Source organism: Alligator sinensis, unplaced genomic scaffold (assembly GCF_000455745.1).
Source record: "Alligator sinensis unplaced genomic scaffold, ASM45574v1 scaffold215_3, whole genome shotgun sequence".
Taxonomy (NCBI): Eukaryota; Metazoa; Chordata; order Crocodylia; family Alligatoridae; genus Alligator; species Alligator sinensis.
In genome coordinates this window covers 172,298-183,779 of record NW_005842175.1, presented here as the reverse complement: position 1 = coordinate 183,779, position 11,482 = coordinate 172,298, and positions in this window count along the sequence as shown.

Below are 11,482 nucleotides of genomic sequence, written 5' to 3'. Positions count from 1 at the left end.
GATAAGACAGAAGGAGGAGATGCAAAGTTGTGGCAAGGGCTGGACTTCAGGGGGTTGTTCCAGCCTCGTATAGGTATAGGTTAAGTTTAAGGTCAGGCACTTTGTGCCAGAATGGGTGGGTGAGGGTTTATGTAAGGGATACGGAGGGGAGAGGTGGTTTGCAATGCACTTGTTGTTTTTCTGGTTTATGTACCGGGTGACTGAACCTGTATGCATGTAAGGAGTAATGTGTAATTTGTTTTTGATAGATATCGCTGTGTCAAGTTGGCCAATGCTGGCTACAGTCTGAGTGAAAATGAATATGATGTCAGTTATCACGTTGGTATTATGTAATCCTTTGAAATTTTATGTTGTATTTGCTTCTGTGAGGCCTCTGTTGGGGTCATTTTAGACTGTCTGCTTTTGTCTGTTTTTCTAATAAAATGTTAAAAAAAAAAAAAGGCTGCTAGCAGGCCAGATGATGCCCCAGCTCGGGGTTGGGGAAGTGTTGGATTGGGCAAGGTGCTGCTTCTGAGCTGGGGCAGCACCTAGCCTGCTAACAGCTCACCTGGGTGGCCCCGGGGGGCACTGCCACCACAAAGGGAAGGACCAAGGCCCCTCCACAGCTCAGGGGCTGTTTGCTCTGCTGGCGGCTCTGGCTTTGACAAAAAAAAAAGGAAAAAAAAAAAAGGATCGGGCTGCTCACCATAACGTGATGGAAAAATTGAAAGATTAGTCCTCAGGGTTTTATTCTATGCCCTGCCATTTCAATTTAGGGGTCATAGAATAAAACCTTGGGGATTAACCCCCATCATGTGTACAAGCACCCTAAATGACCATTCTTGCCTTTAAGGTAACCGGAATGAATTCTGGAGCTAAGGACTAATGTCACAGGCCAAATGACCTATGTGAACAGAGGAGGGTATAACCCACCACCTCTCTTATGGTATAACACTGTTTGTTCTTGTCTGTGTGCATAAGGCCAGATTTGCATATGAGTCATGTTTCTGATTTAATGAGCCTGTCATATGATGATCTTGTTGGCCTGGGACCCTAGCTGTTGCCTGGAGGGCAAGGTTGGGTTTTCCAACATTCTTTGTGATGCCAGTCAAATAACTGGGACCAGAGGGACTCCACCTATGGGTATTGAAGGAATTTGTGAGTGCCATAGCTGAACTACTAGAAAGGATATATGAGCACTCATGGTGCTCGGGTCAGGTCCCAGAGGATTGGAAGAGGGCCAATGCCATCCCAATCTTTAAGAAGGGGAGGAAGGAGGATCTGGGGAACTATAGACTGGTCAGCCTCACCTCTATCCCAGGGAAAATCCTTGAAAAAATTATCAAGGAACACATCTGTGGGAGCCCGCTGGCTAATGTGATGCGGAGGTGTAACCAACATGGGTTTATAGCAGGCAGATCCTGCCTGACTAACCTAGTTTCTTTTTACAACAAGGCCACCAAGTGTTTAGATGCAGGAGTCAAGGTGGATGTTATCTATCTGGACTTCAAAAAGGCCTTTGACACGGTATCCCATACCACCCTTACTAATAAACTGAGGGGATTTGCCTTGGATGATTTTACAGTAGAATGGGTAGCAAACTTGCTCAGGGGGTCGCACTCAGAGGGCGGTGGTGGATGGGTCAGTGTCAACCTGGAAAGATGTGTGCAGTGGAGTCCGTCGGGGCTCAGTTCTGGGGCCGGTGCTGTTCAACATCTTCATCAGTGATCTGGACGAGGGTGTGGGAAGCACCCTGTCCAAATTTGCAGATGACAAAAAAATATGAGGTGGACTAACATCCTGGAGAGGAGGAACCAGATCCAGGCTGACCTCGACAGGTTGGAGAAGTGGGCAGAGCAACAGGATGCAATTCAATAAGGACAAGTGCAAAGTGCTGCATCTAGGGAGAAAAAACTGCCATCAGACCTACAGGCTGGGGGGACGACCTTCTCAGCACCACTGAGGCTGAAAGAGATCTTGGAGTCACTGTTGACTCCAGGATGAACATGAGTCGTCAATGTGATGATGTAGTCAGCAGAGCCAATTGCACCTTGTCGTGCATCCATAGGTGCTTCACAAACAGGTCCAGGGAGGTGATTCTCCCTCTCTACGCGGCACTGGTCAGGCTGCAGCTGGAATACTGTGTCCAGTTCTGGATGCCGCAGTTCAAGCGGGATGCAGACAACCTGGAGAGGGTCCAAAGAAGAGCCACTCATCTGATTGGAGGCCTGCAGGGAAGGCCCTATGAGGAAAGGCTAAGGGACCTTAACCTCTTCAGCCTCTCCAAGAGCAGGCTGAGAGGGGACCTTGTGGCGGCATACAAATCCATAAGGGAAGAGCAACACGAAGTAGGCGATGATCTGTTTACCAGGGCACCCCCTGGAACAACAAGGAACAATGGCCATAAGCTATTGGAGGGTAGGTTTAGACTGGACATTAGAAAAAAGTTCTTCATGGTCAGGGTTGCCAGGATCTGGAATGGACTTCCAAGGGAGATGGTGCTTGCCCCATCCTTGGGGGTCTTCAAGAGGAGACTGAACAAGCACCTGGCTGGGATCACATGATCCCAGGTTTGGTGACCCTTTTCTTGCCTGCCAGGGGCAGGGGGTCAGACTAGATGGCCCACTGAGGTCCCTCCTGACCCTAGAATCTATGAATCTATGAAAAGAACAGGAGATGCCAGTTGTGAAAATGCAGGCAGGCCTTTGGGCTAAGGGCAAGTGAGACTAGGGGGCATCTGAACCCCAAGGCCTCTGGGCCTGGGGCTTGGACGTAGGATGCCTGCCATAAATGTGGAAGTATCTGAAGCTCCAAGCTGAAGAGTCTGGGAGGTACGATACTTGCTGGTGATAGCACCACATAGACTTGAACGACTGAGCTCTGCTCAGGCGATGGAATTTGAAACTGATTTGGCTAATTTGGCCCAAGACACAACATTTCAAAAAAAGAAAAGAAAAGAACAATAATAAGAGATCAACATAGTGAGATGAATCAATGGAGCTGTACAGAAGAGAGGCTGCACCCCAGAGAACGCGGCTGAATTTCAAGCCAAAGCAGTATTATTACCAAAAAAACCCCAGCCAAACTGTCCACTATCACCACCTGCAGCCTCTGCAAACAGCCTCTGGAAAGCTGATTAGCATTCTGCTGTCTCCATTCCCGGCTGCTTCTCCATTCCTGGCTGCTTCTTCTAATTAAAATTAAAATGTTGGGTTTTTTCCCCCCTCTTGGTGACTTTAACTTGCTTTGATTAACCCTTGGAAAGCTAGTTTGTGGTCCCTAGAACCTGGGGGAATCTGACATAGTGTATAAGTTGGATAGAAAAGGTCTGGCAAAAGCTTGGTGGGATGGTTGGCAGACAGCACTGAATTGCTTAGGGAGTTGAAGGCTAGTAGAGGAATAAAATGGCCAAGCACTGAGCAGGAACTAACATAGACGTGCGTGGGTTAAATATCAGGGGCACTGAGGAACTAGCGTGACTTCAGTGCAGCCGCTACTGTGACAGCCGATTTGTAAATGCACTTGCACTAGGTTTAAATTTGCTGCATTGAGTATCAGTGGAGCTCAGAGCAGCCTGCAAAACCCAGCCAGGAAACCCAGAAAACATTCAGACGGTTGGCCCATGCCCAGCTCCGTGCAGCTGAGTTACTGTCCGTACCCTGAAGCATAAGTAGTCAAAAGCTAGTTTGGGCATGTCTAGGCAGGCTGCAGGTGCCTCTAGCCCAGCTGGGGAGGAGGGGGAAAGCCTGTGGGTTAGGCAGCTGTTAGGGGTGAGACTTGTTCAGAGGCCCTTGTCTGCAGCGTAGCTTTAACGAGGACAGCGGTTCCACGGCTGGTTTTGCTGTTTTGAATGAACGCTCATGTTTCGGTCTTGTCTGAGGAGGCAAGGCCTGGGGCCTGGCTAGGCAGGAAGGGGAACTCCTCCTCCATTTCCACCTGCAGCTATAGTTCTCTTGAGCTTCCTGCTGGTAAAAGCTGCTGCCTGGAAGCTTTTCTGCTCCTCCAGGTAGGGCAATGCACAGGCTTTCCCATGCTCTTCTGAGACCCTCCCATGGTCTGCTCTGCTTGCTTGCTTTGTAGCCAGGTCCAGCTGCCTGGATGGGGGAAGAAGGGGGCTGCCCTTAGCAGAACGGCAGCATTACACCTCCTTGGCTTTTGCCTTGCCACTTTGATTGATCCTTTTATGCATGGGAAAGGAAAGTGTTTGAGCACCTGTCCTTCAAGAACTGGACTGGGCCCTTTCCCCAGCTATTGACTATAGCTGGGAAGTGTGAGCTGGGCTTCTAGGTCCTGTTCTCAGTTTCACTAGGCTGCTGTTGTCTGTAATGTTGCAGTACTGACAGGCGCCAGCTGTTAGCCTGTAGGACAGGGGTGGGCAAAATGCGGCCCGAGAGCCGGATGTGGCCTGCCCGGACATTCTATCCAGCCTGCGGGGCCCCTAAAAAATTTAGGAAATTAATATTTATCTGCTCTGGGCTGCCTGTTATGTGACCCTTGATGGCTTGCCAAAACTGAGTAAACAGCCCTTTGCCCAAAATAATTGCCCACCCCTGCTGTAGGAAGTGTCCCTGCCACAAACAGCTTACAACTGAGCATGGGCAGAACTGAATGTTGAAAAGGGGAGTCCAGATGGTGAGGTGCATCCATTATATATAGAACAACACATTTTAATCTAATTAAAAACAAACTAGAAGCTTTGCTAATACACTAGGAGCCTAGGGTTGTATTATTCAGTTTGAGATTGAAGCAAAAACAAATATAACGTCACTGACATGAGTTCAAAACAATCTGCAGGGCTGTGAAATAGGAGCTTCATGACCAGGAGCAGCAAACAGGCAGCAAAATTGCAGAACAAAGGATAGCTTGATGGGTGGAACATGAAAACAATTTAAAAGAAGAAAGGATTGTTAACACCTGCAGAATGAAGAGTTTAGAAAGGATCCCGTAGATTATAACGAGCCATGATGTCAAGCAACTCCCTCAACACTGCCTGATTAGAAATGCTGCTGCCATTTCCAGGTAGATGGTTTTAAACTTTGGGTGAAGCAGAAGTCAAAGGTGAGTGCAAGTACATCCATTCCCCGCAACCTGCACCTGTGATTGAGGTAAGCAATAGGCACAAAAAGAACCAAGCCAGAGCTGATGTGCGTTGCCCACATTTATACGTAGGGTGCACAGCCAAGGAAGTGAACTTGCATCTCCTGAGCTCTGACACAGTGACTGAATCATGAGACCAGCCATTCTAACACATCTTGCCCCTATGCAAATCTGAACAGGTCCCAGCTTTGCAAGGTACAGGGGGCATGGCCCAGCCCCAAGGGGGTCCCAACCTGGCCCCGCAAAGGGAAGGGGATGTGGCCCAACCCAGGCCCAGCCCCGTGGTGGGGGAGAAGGGGGCATGGCCTGACTCCAACCCACCATAGGACTTGGAGTTTGGGCATTTGGCAATGGCAGAGGGTGGCAGTATTGTTTGCCACTGCCTCCCCACTCCCCCCCGCCAACTTTGCCAACCTGCAGGGAGTCCCATGGGCTGGATACCAAGGCTCTGCAGACCACATTTGGCTTGCAAGCCAGCATTTGAGTACCTGTGGCCAGACCTAGTCCTAACAACCACTGCCTCTCCTGATGCTATGGCTGAGCTGAACTCCCCCACTGGCGGGCTGTGTAGCTGCTGCCCATGGACCACAAGAGCAAATACAGGAGGCAGGAACCTGCTTGCCCCTTCCTAACATTCCTGTGGCACCAGGCAGTGCCACGCTGGGCCATTTCACATGCCACCTGCTGAACCAAAGCAGCAGAGCTGCTCTCCTGGGGTACTGCTATGGGTTTAATTAGTTCAGTGAGGGGGTGTAGGGGCTAATTAGCCCAGGTGCAGCACAGCGTGGATGCTGCTATGCTGTTTCCATTCCAGAGCTTAGTGTACATAGAGTTGGCTTAGCTATCTCTATAGCGTGCTTGGAAAGAATGTGGCGAGGCAGCTGCCTGTGCAGCTTTGCACGATTTTGTGGGGAGGCAATCTGCGAGGAGCAAGGCTGAGCTGGCCTGTGGGGGCTAGAAGTGGCAGGGCCTAGGTGCTGGGAGCTGGAAGTGGACTGTAAGATTGAAAAGACTGAGCATCATTGACTTATGGGAAAAACCTGTAATAAATAAACAGGCAGAGCCATTTCCCACTGCCAGGGAGACAGACCGTGATCTCTGTCCTCCTGTCTATACTCAGCCAGCAGCTGTTAGTCACTTATTCACAGGCTCAAACTGTGCCACACAGAGTGGCAATGTTGCTACCTATTTGCCATTAAGATACCGCAGAACAGTGGCCTTTGATCATACAACAGTAGTACTCCACTCATGACAGCTGTCCAGCCCCACCCTCCTGCTGCACAAGGCTCGGTCATTTGAATGAAGAGCTGCCTCTGAACATGTTTTGGAGAAAGGGACAGGAGGGGTAGCCAGTAGTGCACCTGGTGCCTTAAATATATCTAGCAACGAGGAAGAGAAGAGACTTGTATTTATTCTGGGAAAGGTTTGAGGGCAAGCCTGACTTTGCAGGGGAAAAGCCATTTGCACTGCTCCATCAAGGGGCGGGAAACCTCAAAGATTTGTGGGGGGGTATATGGAAGCAGATGTTAGTATTAGCAAAAAAAAAAATATCTATAGTTAGGGACTGGAAAAGAGTATTCTGCCAAGTTACAACCCCCTTTCTGCACCAGAATCCCCTCTCATTCACCACACAGGTGTTCAGCATCCCCAGCCTCCTCTTCTGCATGATCCCAGACAGCAGCATAACTAGCCATTTTGAACTTGGGATGCAGAGGCTGGGGTGTGGAGGAAGGGGAAGCTAGAGAGCTGGTGCCTCTTCTAAATTGCTGCCTGGAATTGGGGTCCAACTCACACTGCCCTAGTTGTGCTACTGGTCCCAGCCAATTTAGAGCCCAGTAGCAGGTGTGAGCCTACTGGCTCTGTTTGTCTGTGCTCTGTTTAATATGCCATCACCCAGCCCTGACAATTCCCTCTGCAGCTCACCAGTCCTCTCTAGCTCACGTAAACTAATGAATCCTGTGTCATCATCTGCTAATTTTACCTCATCACTGTTCACCTCTTCTTTTTCCAGATCATTGATTAAGCTGAAAGGTGCTAATGGCTGCCAGCAGTTGGATCTTGATCCAGAAGCAATTGCAGACCACAGGGAAGCCTATGAGAGTGCCAGGCACTCTTCTGCACTCAGTATGAAAAGCAGTAAAATCCCCTTATGCAGTAGAAACAGCTGGGGGCTGGGTGGCTAGTGTCTGAGAGGCTCTAGAGGGTCTCAGACACTAGCCTGACCTCTGGGTCGGTCAGAAGAGCTGAGCTGTGTGTGGACTCTGAGGGGTTTTCCTGGCTGTCTAGCAAGGAGGCTGGAGGCAGAAAATCAGAAGTGCTGCATGTGACTTGAGGGATGTAATATCTGGGGCAAGGTTCTTGCTGCAGTGGCATCTGAGGGGGTTTCTGTGCAAGGAAATTGCCCCATTTGTGGTTTCCGTATTCAGGGCAATGGGACTTTTTGCAGTTAGTAAATGAATCGGATCACCAGAGCTAAAATAAGGAAGTTTTGTATACTGGGTGGTGGTAGTAACTGGGGCAGTGAAGGGTGCTGATCTGGGGTCCCCCCTGAAGTAGTGCCCTGCTTGCCCATCCTTAGTTCTCTACAGTAGTGTGACACTCAACATGTACCTGACTCGTATCCTTGAAAATACCCTCTGCCAGGCTCTGGGCCAAAGGGTCAGCAACATTGAACAAAGGGAGCTGTGGGACACCCTGCTGTGAACCATTAGCGTGGATAAAATCTGACTCTTTGCTCTTGGTGCTTATCTCATATCTTCTAATGATTTACCAAATGAAGGACAAGACTTCACACCCTGTCCCCCCCAGCTCCTTAATTCTGTTAATAGTCTCTTGTTAGAATCTTTCTCTGCAAAAACTTGGAGAGAAGTCCAGACATGCTCTTTATCTGCCCAGTCTCCTTTATCAACTAGCTAATCAAACGCTGGCTCTTCCACTAAGTCACCAATGGGCTCTCCCATGCTGGCCTCGGTCTCTGCAGAGAAACAGTATTTGTTCTGTGAGCGTCTTTCTCTAGGAAGGCAGAGATGAGATCAGATATGCTCAATGAGTGAGCAGGAAGAGGATGCAGATGAGAAGTGAGAGAGGGAACAGCTGGAGGTGCTTCAAAAGGATTCTGGAAGTGAGGAGGTAGTTATGACTAGGATTTGGAGACTGCTAGAAAGCAAGTGAAGAGGAAGTGAGAGAGGGAGAATGCCTCAAGCTGTTTTGATACCCTGGGGTTTCATTATTTCAGTGGCTGAAGAGCAAGAGGTAGTGAGTTCTCTGAGTTTGCTTATGCTGCAGAGTGTTACATTCCTCTTGTACATGAGACCAGCTGTTTCAGGGAAGGCTCTTTTGTTTGCGGACAACTGTGTAACTTTGCCACCGTGTTTTGTAGAGTCATGAAAGTGCCACACAGCACAGCTATATTTTGGCCCTGATTGCACACTGACAAGCCAGTCCCTCCCCCAGCTGGCAGAGGTGGTGAAATCTTATGGCCTGGATCCCAGGCATGTTGTTTCACCCTTTGCTGTGAAAGGGCCCTTTCTCCAGGCAGGGGGTTTTGTTCAGCAGCTGTAAAATTTGTTCTGTTGTGGCAGAATTGTGTTTTGGCTTCTAAGCTGAAGGTGCAAAGCGGGTGTGAAGCACTGTCTGCCTGAGCATGGAGACGAGTTGATTCCGTAGCCCTGAATCCACTACCATTCACCAGGGCCTTTGCTCTGAAGGAGCCTCTGTGAATAGTACATAATTGGATTTAACAGCCAAAAACACAGCACAGGCAAGTCTGTACAGATGGGATTATTCACAACTAATTCATTAAAAACCAACACTTAAAAAATAGGTGTGAAGCTGCTGCAAAGCTCTCACCAATGCATTGCAAGTGAAGGTAAGGACTGCACCATATAATATAGGCCACATTGCCCAAAGAGAAGATCCTAGGATTAAGTGAGGCATGAGGACAAAGCAAATCAGATGCCACAGACATGGTAGGATTTAAAAGCATGGCAGGACAGGTTCATCACTCAAGCATGACCACCCTGTTCTAGTTTACTGTAGAAGGGGGTCCTTCTAAAGCAGATCCCTCTAACTGAGCAAGACAGTGGGCAGGAAGATTCCCAGGTGCCAGACTGCAGTGTGGCCAGCAGCAAACATATTTCTCAGGACACTGGGAAACAGTTCTGTGCAATTGCATTTGGAGCTGAGGGCATGAAAGCAGACCTGAGAAGAGCAGCTTGTGCGCTAGGGAGAGATGTTACACATAAACTGGTTTAAACCTATAACTGTTATACAGAACAGAAGTTCAGTGCACCTAAACCAGTTTCAAAATGGCCAAAACTGGTTTAAGATAAACCTGGTTGAATGTAGTATCAGACTTAACTGATTTAGGTCAAACCAGTTTATGGAACTTCTGTCCCAGACCCCTTCCTTGTTCAAGTTAAATTACAGCCCCCAGCATGCTTTGCAGGGTTGCCCTCCCTCGTCCCAGCTGGAGCAGTGATGGCTGGCTGACAAGGGGGTGGGTGTGCTGGGGATGCAGCCGCTGCCAGACTTTTCCCCACTGGAGTGGAGGGGGCAGGAGCATGGGACAGAGGGGGATTGTGGTATATGTAATGTACCTTTAAGGGGTCAGCAGTGGGATGATCCAGTCTCTCCCACTGATGTTCTGCGGGTGTGATTTTGCTGGCGAGTTGTTGTTGCTCTTCCTGAAAGCTGTGAGTTGCTGAATCCAGTTGCTAATAAAGATAAAGCTGTTTACAACCCCACTGGTCTCTGAGGAACCCCACAGGTATGGAGGTCTGACTGAGTACCCCATCCCTGGAGCTCTATGGCATCGAGTAAACATTATAGGGATTAAACCCCCCTGCATCCCCTCTCCCATGGGCAGGGACTCCAGCTGTCCAGTTTTTTTCCCTCCTGCTTGGGGCTCAGCATGGCCCAGGACCCCCAGAGCTGCCCTCCCAGCCAAGGGACAATCTCACTGCACTTCCCAGCTGCTGGGGGCTGGGTTTCGCTTGGGGCAGCCCAGGAGCAAAAGCCAGGTCAGGAAGAGGGAGGGGAAATTAAATGGCCCCAAGCCCAGGTGGGGACATGCACAGAGGAATCATGGTGGCTCCGTCCTGGGTGTGAGCCCCGCCAAGCAAGGGACCCAGGCTGGGGGAGCAGAGAAGCGGCTCCAGTCCGTCCATGCTAGCCCAGGGCAGAGCCAAGCCGAGCATACAGCTGGGGGAGCACCTCCTGCCTGGCTGCCCCTTCTGCCTGCTGGAGAGTGGCACCTGGGCCAGCCCCAGCCCCTGCAGTGGTGCGCACACAGTGCAGACTCACCCCCTCAGCCCCAAGTGCTATTACCTGTGTTCCCCTGGCTGGCAGACACCCAGCTGGGTGTGCAATGCTCACTTCTTCTACCCAGCGGTGATGGGAGCGCAGCACAGATTCGTGTGCCAGGCATGGGGCAAGACCCCTACCATTTCCTTGCTGCTGCTGCTGTCAAAGAGACTCACTCGGGCTGTACTGGTAGGAGTCACCCATGCTGCCAAGCTGCAGTTGGCTACTGGGCAGGCAGATGGCAGCGGCAGTGGAGAAGCTGTACGGGTAGTGCCCTGCGCCTGGCACACGGGGCCATGCTGCAGTATTGCCACCACTGCTGGGTAGGGGAAGCGAACAGTGCTTGCCCAACTCAGCACCCACAGCATGGGGGATGCAGGTAATAGTGTTCAGGGCTGAAGGGGTAAGCCTGTGCTATGCACACTGCTGCAGGAGCCAGCGTCAGCCTGGGTGCTGCTCTCCAGCGGTTAGAAGGAGCTGCTGGGCAGCAGCTGCTGCTCCAGCTGCATACTTGGCTCAGCTCGGCTTGGCTTTGTCCCAGACTAGCATGGACACACTCAAGCCCTTTCCCCACCCACCCCAGCCTGGGTTCCTCTGTTCACCAGGGCTCACATCCAGGATGGAGCTGTTGTCACCCTCCCTCTGTGCGTGTCCCCACCTGTGCTTGGTGCCGTTTTGCTCCCCTCCCTCTGGCTTTTGCTCCTGCGCTGCTGCAAGTGAGATCCTGGTCCCAGCAGCTGGGAAGGTGCAGCAGGATTGCCCCCTGGCTGGGAGGGGGGCTTTGGGGGTCCTGGGCTGTGCTGAGTCCGAAGCAGGGGAGAAAAGCAGGCAGCCCCTGGCTGTGGTCCCTGAAGGCCAGGGTTGGGGTTTAAACCCCTCCCCAGTCATATTCGGCCTGCTGGGACCTGGCCATGCCCCCCTCAGCTCAGCATCCTGCCAGCCTGAAGGGAAGGGAGGGCTGCTCTAGCACCCCCCAGCTTCTAGCCTGAGCCACTGCAGGCATGTGGCTTCATTTCCAGAATCAAAAGTGAATGTCTGTTTGCTTGCTTGTTGGTTCAATCTATGCAGGCTAGACTAACCTACAAAGACTGAATCAATTCAG